The sequence below is a fragment of the Gouania willdenowi genome, chromosome 17, assembly GCF_900634775.1.
Source record: "Gouania willdenowi chromosome 17, fGouWil2.1, whole genome shotgun sequence".
Taxonomy (NCBI): domain Eukaryota; kingdom Metazoa; phylum Chordata; class Actinopteri; order Blenniiformes; family Gobiesocidae; genus Gouania; species Gouania willdenowi.
In genome coordinates, this window is record NC_041060.1 from 8,362,074 (window position 1) to 8,379,136 (window position 17,063).

The window sequence follows — 17,063 nt, forward strand, 5'->3', positions numbered from 1 at the left end:
TACTGCTAAGAACGGTCAAATAGATCCATTTCATTCATTTATTAAAGTTTAGACTATCAAGTGTGCATCTAAATGATCAGCATTACTCTTCTTCTCCTCACAGTGTTCCATGTGGTTTGGTTTTAAGGCTAAACTTTGGCTGACCTTCCGATGGATGCCGCAGATTTGTCCTAATGCTTAAATGGTTTTGTCAGTTTGCCTTCATAAAGATTATGTATCATTGTCTACTGTGAAAAATATTGATTTTCTCCTGCATCACCTGCACGGTTCATCAATCATTTTGTGGGTATCTGTTGTCATTTTGTGTGTTTTTGAAGATATTCCGTATCATTTTGTTGTTGTTTTGTGTGTTATGAGTCATTTTTGTGTTAATTTTGTATATTTTCCTGTTATTTATTTTGTCAATTTTCTAAATTGCTGTGGTCCTTGGGTATATTTTTCTATAATTTTGAATAGTTTTTTTGGAGACATTTGCATTTACTTTGAGGGGTGCACGTTGTCATTTTGTGTGTATTTGGAGTCATTCTGTTATGAGTAATTTTTGAGAAGTTTTGTCTTTGTTCTGTATATTTTACTGTTATTTTTGTTGGAATTGTGTGTATTTTTGCATGTTTTTTGGAGACATTTGCTTTCACTTTGGGGACCGCAGGTTTCTTCTCGTTTTGTGTGTTATGAGTAATTTTTGTGTTTGTTTTGTATATTTTACTGCTATTTTTGTATATTTCATTGTCATTTTTTTGTATTGTTGTCATTTGGCATATTTTTCTGTAATTTTGAACTTTTTTCTAGACATTTGCGTTTCGTTTAAGGGGCGCACATTATGAATCATTTTGTGTATTTTGTTGTCATTTTGTGTGTTTTGTGTGTCATTCTGCCTCATTTTCTTCTCCTTTTGTGTGTTATGAGTGATTTTTGTGTTTGTTTTACTGTTATTTTTGTTTGTTGTGGTCCTTTGGTATATTTATCTGTAATTTTTAACGTTTTTTGTAAACATTTGCGATCACAAATTAATGATTTTGTGTATTTTTGTTGTCATTTTGTGTGTTTTTTGGATTCTTTCTGCATAATTTTCTTCTAGTTTTGTGTTATTAGTCAAATTTTTGTTTAATTAAATGCAATTTTGTATGTTTTTTTTTTGGAGAGATTTGTGTTTCATTTAGGGGGTCTGCAGGTTGCCCATGTATGCCATAGAAATAGATTAACCAGCTGACATCAACCCAAATGTTGACCCCGTTTCTAGACTTAATTCTTACATTGATACTTTGCTCAGTATGTTAGTCATTAGTTTATAATCATTTTGTCGGCTCCCTTGCTCCTTTTCAGGGTCACGGGGGTCTGCTGGTGGATATCTCCAGCTTTCTTCAGGCACTAAGTGTGGATCAATCACAAACAATGATCTTCTGAAAATACTAAAAGCTCTAAAATGGTATAAATCTGGTAACTATTACACATTAACTTTCTACACTAAGTCTTTGTGTTGTATGGTTAGGAGGATTTGGATGATGACCGTTCCCACTGAAGTATACTTCCAAGTTTCCCAAGATGCATTGCATTTCGAACCTACGACAAAAACCTGAATCACACTGAGGCTAGAATATCTTAAAATTCTGAAAGTTTTTAAAGCGAGAAAGTGACCAAGTAGAATATCAACATGTGGTCATTTGATCCGTAAAACTCGCACAAACACATTTCATGCCGACGTTTTGGAGATTTTCGTAAATCTGCCATTGTGCCACTGGCAAAACTTCCAGTTAACTTCAAAACAAAAGCGTTAAAAAACTAATGGAGGACAAGAGGAGATGCTTTTGTTTTGAAAAGGGGATGTTTGATTTTAGCTTGAAGTCGGTTCCAGGACAATTTTACATTCCGCTCGCAATGCATCATGGGGCGTGTTGAGTATGACTAGTGTGCCCACTGTGCATACTTAAAAAATGTCCCGATATATTATACGTCCAGGTATTTCTCGCGTATGTGGTCACTTTGTAACTGGTAACAGGACAACTGCTGGTGGGTAAAAGAAATAACCAGACACTATTTCAAATCTGATAGATTTGAAATGCTAAATGCTAGCTGAACTACTCAGCAACCTCTATGCGGGCATCATCTTTAAGGTTTCATTTAGCCGACGTAAATAAACAGTGGAAAGGGTTTCTTCTTGCCTCTTTATTTGTCACTTTTGCCACTTTTTTTGGTTTTTTGGCATCAATATTGGTAAATAAATGAAAGTGGTGTAAGCTTCTGGAATTTCCAAAGCATGTCAGACTGACATTTACACTGTGAAGAAGCCGGCCCTGGGCCTGAGATCAGCTCTGCTCTACATGACGACACATTCACGTGTCTTGGCTGTTTAAAAAAATGTTTGCCTTAGTGCTGCATCACATTATCACAACAAAACGATGCTACACTCGCAGACACGAACATTGACTTTGTTTCCATTCTGTTTTCTATTCATTTGAATGGAGAATGAGCTTCTGCGCTGTGTTTGGTCCCAGTCGGAGAGGGAGATTTTTTAGCAAAACAGTGGAACAATGTGTCCTAAGCCACATGGAGACAGAGGATCAAGTGTGTGTGTGTGTGTGTGTGTGTGTGTGTGTGTGTGTGTGTGTGTGTGTGTGTGTGTGTGTGTGTGTGTGTGTGTGTGTGTGTGTATGTGTGTGTGTGTGGGTGTGTGTGTGTGTGTGTATGTGTGTGTCTGAAAGGGGAGGGAGAGGATGGGTATAATTGTATAACGCCTGGCTTAGTTCCTATAGAGCATCTTCCTGAAAACTATTGTTAAATAAACACATCACTGGTCTTTGAGTCAGCTGCAAAAAAAAAAAAAAAAAAAAAAAACACACACACACACACACACACAACCATCTAGATGTCATAAATAGGATTATATGAACATTTAATGGAGAAAATGTACCTCCAGAGTCTATTTATGAAGGCATGAATAATGAGTGAGGTAAAGCAACGTGATGTGAGTGATATAGTGATGGATGGAGGTGTGCACTGTGCACCATCCGTCCCGACTGCGGCACGACCACAACAAAGAGACTGTGGATGGATTCACTGCATGACACACAAACCCTCCCCGTTTCTGCACCTCTCACGCCCACCAATAGTCTGTCTGCCATTGTGAGGAGGGGAAAACACCCCTCGGTCTGGGTCTTTGGACCGGTCTCAATAATAGCAGCCTAAATATAGGCCAGTGTCAGACTATCACTGCTGGTCGATGGGAAAAGGAAGTCATCTTTGATTGACGAGGGATACGAGGAAAACAACGAGTTACCCGCTGACATGGCTATCATTAACAATGATAATAACAATAATAATAGTCTACTCACCGTGTGGATGCGGCCCGTTTCTCTGGCTGACTCGCTGTGTGTGTGTGTGTATGTGTGTGTGACAGAGACAGTGAGAGTGTGTGATGGAGAAAAATCTCTCCACCTTTCGCTGCTTGCAGAGCAAATTGGTGCCAGGACGCAGGCTCACAAGCCACGCCCCTTCCCTAGCAACACGGACCAATCAGGACGCAGCGGGATCAAAAGGAAGCACTGGCTGCAGAAGCAGCTGATGCCTTCACGGACCGTCGTAAAAACCGGTTGGCTGTTGACTTGCCCCATTAGGTTTTAGCATGATTTAAATATTAAAGTGATTATGACTTTAAAGACAAATATATTTAGGAGACAAATTTAATTTCAGTATGGATTGAAATACTTTTTTTTGTCAAGTAGAGTTTAAAACAATACAGGGCATGTGACTTTGTGGATAGTGCGAAAAAACCAAAAAACAAACCAACCAGAAACATAATAATAATAATAATAATAATAATAATAATAATAATAATAATAATAATAATAATAATAATAATAAGTATGAAGGATGGATAAAAAATTATATACAAGTAGTGCAGGTAATATTGTCTTTATGGAGGTGAAGAAAAAAAAGAAAAAAAGAGTAAAGCTGTGAATTAATTTTGAGGTTTATATGATGGTGAATAGCACATGTCAAACTCAAGGCCCGGTGGCTAATATCGGCCCTTTAGAGCATCCAAATCGGCCCACAGGAGAATATAAATTTGACAAGACATTAATCATTGTGTGCATCTCAAAATAGTTCACTTGTAAATATCTCAGCCCCTCTATTGTCCTAAATTCAATGCAACTCCACAATATTTGCTCTCCATTTTTCTAATATTGCCCAAAATGACACAAAAATATGAAAAATATATTGAAGTGAAGATCCTGTGGGGACTGATATCTGTCATGTATTGCTTGGATATTGTCAGGGCCTTATCTATTATTTATAATTTATTAGTGGAAGCGCAAACCCAAGGAAAATAATGTTGAAATTGCTTCTTGAGATCAAACTGCTGCGCATTTGGACCCCTGAGTGGAAAATGAGTTTGAAACCCCTGATGAATACCCAGGAATTAAGTCAGAATATGAAATAAGCAATTAGTACGTAACTGAAAAAAACTAAAAACTAAAGAATTCTACCCAAAAAATAATATGTATTTATCAGAATATCAATCATAAAGTAATGTTTCAATGAAAAGTTGAATGCTTGTTTCAGAGACGACATGTGGAGAATACAGTATATATTGTGACTATTAAACCCCCCTTATTTTGTTGAAACCCTTTTCATAACAAATATTCTTCATTAGTAAATAATGGAGGAGAAACAGGTCATTTAAACAGTGGACTGAAGGGAAGGCTGTTTTGGTTGAGTTACTATTTTACTGAATTGTTGTGAGACAGAGGTTTGGTTTCTATAGGATTATGTGAGATTAAGGCTCTTGTTTGATTTGGTTGGTTCACGTCTAATCTGTCAAAAAGCAGTGTGTACAACAACAAACAAATGCACAAGCATAGTCAACAAAATAACGCATACAGTTTAGGTTTTGATATGATTTTTGAGTATTTATCTACTTGCGTAGATATACCATTTTGACCTGAAGCTATTTCGTTTCAGCAGATTGTAGCCATAGCTCCTAGATATGCAAAAAGGTGATGACTGATGATGAAAACAAGATCACAGGGAGTTTTTGAAACAAAAAGTATTTATGTTTGTCTGTATATAACTTTAAAAATGATGACGTAGACCTTTTTTTTACATGCCATTATTTTATTTGTTTGAAAAAATCCTTTTCTGTTATGTTTTTCTGATTTTTATTTTTAGTTTTTATTAGAAAAGCGTTATTAAAATTAAACAAATTATGATGTATTATGCAACTAATGTGGACACGAGTTAAACTAAATCCATACTTTCCCTTTTTCTTTCTTTTTTGTCTGCATTTGTCACTACATTTAGTGTGACCTTTTCACCCATAATTCTTCTTGCAGCAAAAATCATTAAACTGTATATTTGTGGCCATTACCAGTCATCTCATGAATTAGAATATTAAAAACTGTATTCGAAACTAATATGTACTGTAATCAGAAAGGGCAGTGCTACATCTGGGAGTCTCCTAGAGTAGGATTTGTCATAATGTAGTTGTGAAACCATTAATGAACCAAATGACATGCGACGAACTGGATTAGAATTCTTCATTTTGTCATTTTGTCAGAATCGAAAACCCATCTTTCTGTTTCTGCTTGCAAGTGCTTTAATAATCAAATCAACCTTCTTTTACATATGCATATGATTATATGTCTTTGATATTATAATTTCACTATATATATGCTGTATTTATATATATATGTATATTTATTTTTTTACTATTATTTATTTTTTGTATGGAATAGCTTGCTTTTAGCTTAATTTCAAATAAATAAATGTATCAAGGGTGTGGTTTTGTCATGAACTGGCTGACTCCTGCTGAAGCCACCACTGTATCTATACAAATTTGGGCCACATCCACTAGTTTCTGGAGCTAAAATGATCCGACTGCATAAATCCAAGTGTTTAACTCTTTAAACATGTGATGACCTAAATAAGATGTGAACCCCTGTAGTGCTGGGGCTTAAACTGGGAGGATTGACACACTAACACAGTGGATATACCATGTAAAACTGGTCGGCACATTAAACCACTTGATCATAAAGGCTGGGGCGTATGCACTGTGTGGGTGAAAGCCAAACATAATGATAAATCTGATCTTTATCTACTAATCTAAAGAGCAAAAAAAAATGTATTTTAACATAACAGAGGTGGGTTTATGGTTATTGTATATTGTATATTGACAACACTAATATTTTACTTTGAAGGAGGGATATGTTGAAAAGAGAGTTTTAAGATTGGAGGCGGATTTAGGGCGACACTGTACAGGGGGTGTCTGGGTTAAAAGGGGGGAATGGCTAAATAGAGACAGCAGGCCAGTAGTAAGAAACATGACATGATGGTTGGGCGAGAGGTCAATATGTATTGCTGCTGACTCGCTGCTTTAATGTCCTCTGTCTGACATTTCTGCTTACTGCTCACTGTCGCATCACTCATCTGCACCAAACTGAATACACTAACCACAGCATTCACCTTCAGAACCTTCAGAAGTGTTTCTGCTGAAGAACAGACTTGATTTGGCCTAAATCTATTTTGAATTATGATGCTGGTTTTCATCACTAAAATGTCTACAGTGAGAAAACCAAGTTAATCATTCAACAATGCTGAGAGAACAAAAAAGACATCAAAACAACGAAACTCAGCCATGGGGCGGGGGATGATGTGCTTTTGTCCATAATCGATTTTATCGGAATATTTGGGTTGCGATTCGATTTTTGCTATTTGCAATTTTAATTTCCTTATTTTCCCCATCCAAAAACAAAAGTTAAAACATGTATTTCTAGAAATAATACTGTATATGAGTCACAGTTTCAAAAAACAATGCACGTCACAATCAGTAAATGAATGTCATTTATTTCAACTGAACACGAAAATGTTCCATGGAGAGCAGTGTTTCTCAAACTGTCAGACCAAGGACCATTTAACCAATAATAGAAAAATCTGGGACCACCTAGGGTGGTTGGTTGGTAGGTAGGTAGGTAGGTAGGTGGGTGGGTAGGGAGGTTGGTAGGTAGGTAGGTAGGTGGGTGGGTGGGTGGGTAGGGTGGTTGGTTGGTAGGTAGGTAGGTAGGTAGGTAGGTAGGTGGGTGGGTAGGGAGGTTGGTAGGTAGGTAGGTTGATGGATTGGTAGGTTGGTTGATTGATTGTTAGGTTGGTAGGTATGTTGGTTGGTTTGTTTAATTTACTGTAAATATATACAGTATATTTATATAATATGGTTTGGTTGACTGTTTGGTTGCTTGGTTGGTAGGATCATTTAGTCCTGACGGTGCCAAAAACCAAACAGAAGCTCAGAGGGGGTCGTGCGTTTGCTGTTGTGGCTCCAAAACTGTGGAACGATCTGCTTCAGCACCTCAAACAGGCCTCTCCTCTGGATTGGAATGGTAGGTAGATAGATAGATAGATAGATAGATAGATAGATAGATAGATAGATAGATAGATAGATAGATTTATTTTTCTTTGACCCCATCTTGAGCCATCAATCCATCTTCTGTTGAGTGCGCTTATCATTTTGACAGCTTAGCTATGAGGCATTGTTGCCAAATAACCATAAAAAAAATGATCAAACTTCCTACTGACACAATTTGAACTTACATAGAACTTACAGTTAGTTTTGGAGTCGAGTGCGAACAGTTTGAGAAACACCTTCAATTTAAAAATATATATATACACATATATATACATCAGCCTTTGAGAAAGGCTGATGTAGAGTTAACCTATGACCACATAGCAGCCATGATAATAATAATAATTAAAATAATCGATTCTGGGGATAAATATAATTTTTAATCTTGTTAATAAAAACATTGAAATATATTGTTAATTGATATTTTTCTCAACTATTCTTCACAATGTTTTGGAAAGAGGCAAATTCTAAGTGATACTACAGCTGCCATTACACTGATCAAAATTAACACTGGCATAGAGTAGTTAGTGAAAGTGAAAGACAAACCAATAGTAGCTGTGATCTTAGACAGAGACTCATCACCATCTAGTGGTGGATTCAGGTGCTGTGCGAGCTGAGATTTTTATTTATTTATTTATTTATTGTCTGAAGATATATTGATCTGTGATCAAAGTGATCCTCCATTAGAGGACAAGGTTTCTTAGAGGGTAAAATGAGTAGGTCGATAAAATTGACTAATGGGTCAATGACGTGACGCCTGCATTTTCTGTCCATCCGTTTTTCTTTCAATTGAAAAAAGATATAAATACATAAAAAAAATACCACATTTTCTCCTATACATGCACACACTTTGAATTTAAAAAAAACAAAAAAAAACATTACTTATCTGTAGTTTATTCTGTTATTTAATGTGTCAAGATATTATGTGACGCCACCATCAAACCTATCAACAGTAATTCTTGAGAAAGCTGTGTCTCACTCTTTAGACCAGGGGTTCTCAACCTTAGGGTCAGGATCCCATTTGGGATCATGAGACAATGGCAGGGGGTTGCCAGATGCCTCCAAGAAACTAAGAATATTTCTTGAACAATTTGAGCCTATTTTTACTTATTTTACACTTTTTCTGCAACTACACCAAACTTTCTATATTTTAACCTATTTTCATCACTTTTATTTGCCATATTTTTGCTCCTTTTCATGCATTTCTGCTGCATTACTCCCATTTCTGCCACTTCCTCATCAAATTTCAATGCCTTTTCTGCACATTTCTTTCCACTTTCAAGACATTTTCAAGACCTATAAACTCTTTCCGCCTCTTTTCCCACCCAATGTCAGATATGTTGACCCATTGTTGTCACTTTTAACCTATTTTCACCATATTTCATGCTTGTTTTTTTTTTTTTTTGCCAATTTAACCACATTCAGAATTTTTCTAATCTAAAACTAATTGTTCCTCATTTTTAAATTACCTTACCCCAATCCCCCTCCCCTCATTTATGACACTTTGAACCCTTTTTTCTGTCACTTTTTGGCCACTCTGTAATTTTTGACCAATTTCTGTCCCATTTTACCACCTTTTCCAACATTTTTTGGTAACTTTTAACACATTTAATTTTACAACGCGTCAATATACTTCCTGGATAACTGTGGATATCCAGGAATAAATGTGGTTATCACAGATTCATAGGACAATGGACCATCATTATTCCCCCTTATAGATGGCCCTGTCTCCACATGACAACCACCTTCAGCTGCAGTGGGGGTCCCCGGTCTCTGCTATTTTTATTTTGGGGGTCGCGGGCTGAAAAGGTTGGGAACCACTGCTTTAGACTATATGTTCTGTCGTCACCATTTCCTCTTTGGCTTTATGTTTGTGAGAAATGATGCAGATGTTTTTGTTAAATAGGTCCCAGCTCTGCTTTTCAACACCTCTCCAGGACGTTCCACAAGAAAGAACAAACGCATACAAACACACTGAGAGACAGATATGAGGGAGACAAATGTAAGATTTCCTCCTAAATGGGATGAGGAAGTTTGTGCATGAGTGTGCCTGCCATTGTTCCAATGACTCCACTGTCCACACATACAGGATCTCAGCTACTAAAGAAAATACAGAGAGGAAATGGGCCTTCGTTTATTGTATACACAGAATTACATTAAGTAACATTTGTGCGGTATATATTTCACCAGGAAAATTTAACTTTACTCTGTTGTTTGTATACTTACAAACCAATTTGTAATGTAAACCTGTTTCCTATTAGCTGAACAGCAAATTGCACGATAGAAACCCAATACATACAGATAAGAAAATAACAATTTTACCGTCGGAAATTCCAAACAAGCATTAGAAATGATCAAATCTATATGGTTTAGGTTTCGTTGGCTATATTATGAGGGTTGCATTTACCCAATATTCTGATTTATCTTCGCTGTATATTCTGTCTAAACTAATAAAGGGACTTTTCGCACTTAAATAGTATTTAGAGTTTTTATCTCCATAAATGAGAAATAAGCTTTCTCTGACTGTATTGTCAGGTTTCCTGTGTTCACCTTGAGCTAAAAATGACAAATGAATTACCTTTATTTTTTGACAGTTGGATAAACTTACCACTTGTTTTTGATATTGGTATTTAAATTACAGTTAGTTACCATTTACTTGTTCTTGCAAGTTTAAAAATAAAAAATGAAATTCATTGTATTTCTTACCATTTTGTACTTGTAAAGGTGAAATTTGTAATTATTGATATTGCGATATATCGCCATGTATATCGTATTGTTTTGTATCAGGATATTGGGATATATCGTATCATCAGATTCATGGTAATGCAGACCTGTAGTAGCTGTTGACCTCTAGCTACACCCTGATGAATGTAAAATGCCCAATCATTTAATCAATAGTTTTCATAATATGTCAATGCAACAACAAAAAATTATTCAAATTGACAGATGAAGTACTGAAAGAAAAGGCCTGCAACTATAAACGAAATACAGAAACACTTTTTGACTTGAAACTTTGGCAGCTTTACCCAAACTTTCAAATTACATATTACAACTGGTGGCCTGGGCTAATTTTGTGTGGCTTCGCAAGTAAATACATAAAATGACAACAAAAACACACAAAGGGCAGAAGAATACATAAAGGGACAACTAAAAATGTAAAAAAATTCTAAAATTACATAAAATGACAACAAAAACACACAAAAGGAGAGAAGAATGACAATAAAATTACACAAAGCAACAAAAGTATAGGCTACTACAACAAAAACACACAAAATTACAACAAAAACACATGCCCATGTCTATATTACACATATACGGAAGCAGATTAGGGCCAATTTTGAAGGAGAAAATAATTTTGGACAGATCAAGAATAAAGTCGAAATCTCAAGGTTAAAGTTGAAATATTAATATTAAAGTAGAAATGTATAGTGCCAATTCAACAGTTTCCATTAAAACTGGCCCTAATCTGTTTCCGTAGCGCCTCAATAGCCACAGTCGGGACTCAATGCTCCACCATCTCTTTGTTAATAAACCCAACTTTGAAGTATAGTTTCACGCATTCATCGATACACGGCATTTTGTGGACGGCCATGATCTGCTGTATGTTTGTCATATGGTGAATTGGCCCTAGTCAGCTCCAGTAGATTTAACTTTATTAGCAAACCTTCAACTTTTATCATGATATTGTCTTTTGAGTTTATTTTCAAAATTTGAACTTTATTCTCGAAATTTCAGCTTCAATGTCAACATTTCAACATAAGTTCTTGATTTGACCTCAATTGTTTTCTCCATCTCCATCCATTGGCCCTAATCCTCTTACCTAACAGATAACTTAAAAGTTGTTTAGTAACAATTTTACGTTTTAAAACACGTGTCAAACTCATGGCCCGGGGGCCAAATCTGGCTCTTCGGAGCATCCGATTCGGCCCACAGGAGAAAGTGAATCATTGAGTAAATGACCAAATAATTCAGTTGTAAATTATTGTAGAAAGAACTCTCATTTTTTCCAAAATCCTGCAATTTTTCCTCAAATTATTCCACAAAATCTCCCCAAATTAAAAAAACATGGACAAAAAATAAATAAACCAAAGGACATTTAAGTATGTGTCACTTATTGCTTAGATATTGTTGATGCCTTCCATACTTAATGTCTAATTTATAGGTGAAAACTTGGTCACATTAATGTTGAAATTGTTGGTTTTCTCGCCTAAAACCTGTGACCAACATGTGATTGAACTGGAATCTGAAATAAAATGAGTTTAACGCCCCTAACTACAGCCACAGCTGCCATTGAAGTGAGCATTAAAGAAAGTAAAATAGAAGAACAGTGGCTGAAACATTGTATTTTGTGTGAAATGAGTTTTCCCACCCCTCACTGAGTCACCGCTCCGTCACGAAGGAGACCAAAAAGTATTGTTTGAGTATCGCCCAGCACCAGCAGACTGGCCGGACGTCTATACCTCCATTACCTCGCCATGTTTACCTCCACAACAGGCCCAGAATAACCTGTCACTCAGCAGCTACCATTCACACGTTTCCTCCAATGGCGTGACTCTCCCACACGAGGGGGGCGGGAGCTGTTTTAAAACAGGATAGAAAGAGGAAAACAAGATGTTGAGGGTTTCACAAAGGACAGGAAACACTGAGTTGTGTCAAAAAGAGCAGGAGGAAAGATGGAGAGGGAGAGTTTAGAGGAGCAGGGGATGGTGTGAGTGAGTTAGATTCTGAAATGAGGGAGACTAAGAAAAAGTTGGAGGACGGAAAGTGGAAGGAAAGAGCCAGAATTATACAGACTGTAAAGGTAAACAATGCACAGCCAGAATTTGATTCCAAAATCTTCCTCCGACCTCTTCGATGATCCGGTTGAGCTACAAAGGGTGTGTTGAGATTGTGATATCATTTGATAACAGTGTGTGCGGTTACAGATGAGGTGATGAATGCTTACTTAAATAACGTGAGCAACTCAAACCTTTGTTCTGTAGTTCGCTGGATGACAGACACAGCTTTGATCTCCAACTCGTACTTTACAACATCCTGAGCTCGGAGCCAACAGCAGACGACATGGTTATATTCTTGCTCCACACGTAAACAAACGTGCCACGTAATGACGTATTCAATTACAAAAAGTTGATTTCACTATTTGACTTCCAATTGTACTTTGTACAGTGACAAACTGCTGTAGTTTACTTTATCTCGGTTTGATAAACTAAAATAAAATTATTTAATACATAACAATTTATTGGCCAGCAGCTCGAAAAGGAATAGGCTGAAGCCCAGTCGCTGATTTTTGCCTATCGTTCACCATCACAGGAATAATCGAGAAAATCAGAAGTACTAAATACATGAGTTTAAAGTGGAACTTAAATCAAATTTCAAAATTACATTATAACCTTTGAGTGTTTTTTTTTTGTTAAGGCAAATAGTTTGTATATCTTAAGTAAGTGAAGTCAACTTTTTATTCTTTACAGCATGTGCATTCATAATAAAGTTTCTTGGACTTTCTTTGGTCGATGCTCAATAACTGCTAAACTTCCTCGTCAAAGTAAATTTGAACTCCTGCTTCTCTTTCTTCTGTGCAGAACCATTCCCGTTCATTCTATCATCTTATTAGAAACATCCGCTTTATGTTAGAATATGACTTTAACTTTAAGCTGGTATTAAAAAAACTGTGGAAGTCATCGAAAAACATATGTCTCGTAAGCATTATTAATAAAACATCAACTCTCCTCTAAAGTAGCAGAAACCAAAAAAAGGAAGTAATTCATATGAAAGTGAAGCGTTTTGTAAGGGTTTGGAAAACGTCATGTTAAGATTGCACTTGTTGTAATGTTGACCTTTGACAGCACGAGCAGACGAAGAGAGAGAGAGAAAAAAACAGAAAATGTCATGTTAAAAAGGTTGCAGTTGTGTGAGAAAATGGGATCTTGCATAACCAATAGGCAACTAAAAATATTTAGCTTACTTGATTTATTTCAATATTTGTTGACCTATTTGAATCTACTAAACTGTATCTGTGCCCAATGAAAGTCAATTCTGCTGCTAGTTCAGTTAAAGCAACCTCTATATTATACTTTGTATTGGTTTAAAACAATACAGCTCATACACCCTGGACATCAATGGGAATTTAGCAACATTTAATATTCCTGATCAACCATTTTTTATTTTTTATTAAAAACAATAAAACAGTTTGGTTTACATCATCCATTACGGCCCTAGTCCACTTCTGTAGATTTGACTTCAAACCTTCAACTTTATTCTCGACATTTTGACTTTACTCTTGATTTGCCTTAAAGCTTTTTCTTCTACAAAATTGGCCCTAATGCGCTTCCATAGTCCATAGTCCATTTTCTTTTCTTTTTTTTAAACTTTAATGATCAATTTTGAAGAAATAAAATGAAAATCTGATACTTGTAAATTCACATTCTTGTTGGGTTTTTTCTTTCTTACTATGGACCTTCTATTTTGTTAAGTGCACTGAGATGACTTTGTTGTAATTTGCACTATATAAATAACGCTGAATTCACACATCACTCATATTCACTTATCTGTTTAAATGGATTTGTTTGATTAGTTTATTTGGATCTCTGAAATACAGCAGATCCTTGAGACCCCACATACTGTAGTTTGGCTTGGACCAGAGAAGGAGCTCAGTGCCACTGTCACTTAAACCTAACCAAACCTGATTAAATGGAACACATTAAGTCCCAATGGCCGACAAAGCCCCAGTTTTCCTTTATGATAGAATAATTTCCTGCTTTAGCGAGGGCACAACTTCATCCAGCTTTAGCTTGTGCTTCCTCAGCATAATGCAAGTATTTTGCCATTAGCCAGTGACGCTAATGAGGCCCATGGGATACTGCTGTGGCATCATTTTTAGGAGTTTACAGAATCATGCTATTAGCTAATTTTGTTCTGCAAAATGAGCATCTATAGCTGGGGATGAAAATATAAGGGCCCACAATTTAAACGATTTCAAGTATTTATTTGTTTAATTTTACATAATTTGGGCTTCCAGCTCATAAAACCCACAAAAACAGGATTTCAAAAAATTAGAATACGGTGAAGAAATCACCATTTACTTTTCAGATTTTGCAGGAAAAAGAGGAGAAGAAGGACTGGACTGTTGGCCAGGTCTGGAGGAAGACGGGTGAGGAACAGAACCCAAGCTGCTTGAGGTCCAGTGTGAAATATCCAGTCAGTCATGATTTGAGGTGCAATGTTCTGTTCTGTTCCTCACCCGTCTTCCTCCAAACCCTTGGACCTTGAGTCCCGAATGAAAGGCATACTTTACTTTCATCAGAAAAAAGGACTTTGGACCACTGGCCAACAGTCCAGTCCTTCTTCTCCTCTTTTTTTAATGCAAAAACTGAAAAGTAAATGATGATTTCTGCACAGTAGGGTTTTATAAGCTGGAAGCCGAAATTATGTAAAAATAAACAAATAAATACTTGAAATTGTTTAAATTGTGGGCCCTGAATCTATAATCTATGCAAGTTTAACTTTTTGAATGGAATTATGGAAATTAAACAAATCTTCCATGATATTCAAGTTTTTTGGAAAGGGTTTGTAAATATGGATACGTTTAGTTATTATTTACACATTTGTTTTGCTAGTAAGGGGTTGTCTTGATGTAATTGGGAATGTTTGCTCTCTCACCACCTGATATGGTGGAAACATAAAACTGAAATGTTACACCAATCAATCTAATCTATCTATCTATGGTGGCGATAGATTTCTTGCTATAGATTTGACTATAAGCGTTAACATCTGGAGACTTTCTTGGCCTTAAACCTTTCCCTTCACATTAAACAAGTGTGTTATTTAACGCTCGCCAACACTGAACGCATGTAGGAAATCTAAAGGTGAACTCCTTTGTGCTCTTTGTAGTGAAGTGATTTTCTATAAAACCCAGACATTCTTCCATCAGATCTGTCATTCTGTTAAGCAGTGACCAAACTTTCGAAATATATATTTGAAGTCAGTTTTTAAGCAGTGGGAAAAAAACTATTGAAAAAGCCAAACATAAAACTCTGACTGACTGTAGCATTAGCCGCTGTGCCAGCCCTCATGTGATGAATGGAGGCTTTAATACAGACATTTTGAAGTGATTGAGATAGCAGCTTTCTCGACAGCTCTGGACTTTCTGTTTCATGTTTCGTCTTTGTGTGGAAAGAGTAGGAACACGAGCCTTATCCTCTATCATGTTTGCATTTGAATAAGATGTTTGACACAAGCGCTGAAGGAGAATATGTGCACTGTAATAAGAGTCTCATCACGGTTTGAGTGTCAGGCCATGGTGCGGCACAGACAAAAAGCACATTAAGAACAATTATGTCCGTCTCGACACTCGTGAATCAAAGCCACACACACAACACGTTTCAGTTCAAAATTCCAGCTATCAGGCACACACGATGAAAATAAGTAAATGCACATTAATTATGCAAAATTAGAGTGTGGAACTGAAAGAAAAAGCTTAAATGTTTCCAATGCATGATGAAAAAATGAAGGGGTTTTAGGTGCTGCATTATATTACCAGCATTACCGAACTATCATTATCTATAAGCACTCTTCATATAAGTGTTCGCAAAACAAAGTACTTCAAATCTTGAGCAATCAGAGTTCAAACCTGCAGTGAATGATCCAGATGATCAATGGCGGGTGGTACGACAATCATTTACACTTCAAAGGCTTGCAAGAAATTTCTTATAACCAACTATGAAGTTGGTGTACGGGCACCACCATATTTTCATCAAATCGCAATAAAATGCACAATCCGGATCTGATGCTGATGAAACTCAGTGGAGTAATTGAGAAACCAACCCGACATACTGTAACTGAGTCATATTTCATAAATATCAATCAAATACAAACTGATATATATGAACTTCTGAAATCTCACAAAGGATAAGTAATAGAGATTTTTTGATATTTGAAACTGATCCAGATATTGATGTAGATCCCCTGCATAATTTAATGGAATCTTTCACAGCAAAGGGTCAAAAACTGTTAAGTAGTTTTGGCGTTATCCTGCTAAGAGAGAAATAAATAAACAAAACACCTGTGAACAAATTTTAAAAACTCTAGAAGAGATATTCTCAAAGTGGCTGTATTGATCAAAGTAATGCACTGAAACACAAACACACGTAGGAAAATCACTGAGTGGTGGCGACTGTACTTCATCCCTGAGAAAAGCCTTCACACATCCCAACTAAACCAACCATTATACTTTAAACCCAAAACAACTGAGTGTTTGTGAGGAGCTGGGATGTTTTGCCTGAAGAGGGAAACCAAACCCACCGACAAACAGTGCCAGTGCTCACGAACCCTAAAGACAGGCTGACTTATAAACACATAACAATATTCAGAGGTTGGGAACATATCAGCCTGTAGTCCAACACTGAATGTGTGCATATATTAATGCACATTTCCAACACTTTCAAACTCAACTCTTGGTATTTTATTCATGAAACATTCGGTTAAATTTGACAGATTACATTAACGCCATTTGCTGCTGGTCAGACGGTAGGGATATCCAAAGTGGATATCTAAACACAATTCAGTCCCGAGACGTGACTTGGGACTGTTTTCATAACGTCCCTGGTGACAGCACAGGAAAAGATGAAGAAAAGTGATAAAGTCAAACCAGGATAACTGAACCTTAAAGCGACTC

The 17,063-nt window shown here is 36.4% G+C and overlaps 1 protein-coding gene across 5 annotated transcripts in view; it reads right to left on the minus strand.

Annotated features, from left to right (window-relative positions):
- The window catches only part of LOC114478866 (microtubule-associated protein 4-like), a 126,117-nt gene that overhangs the window by 101,067 nt on the left and 7,987 nt on the right, over window positions 1–17,063 (minus strand). For 2 of the 5 annotated variants that reach the window (XM_028472175.1, XM_028472173.1), the window contains exon 1: window positions 3,330–3,491. The gene's annotated coding sequence lies outside the window, so the exon portion shown is untranslated. Of the gene's footprint in view, window positions 1–3,329; window positions 3,493–17,063 lie in introns of those variants that run through there. The other 3 variants (XM_028472174.1, XM_028472176.1, XM_028472178.1) reach the window with 3 other exon arrangements.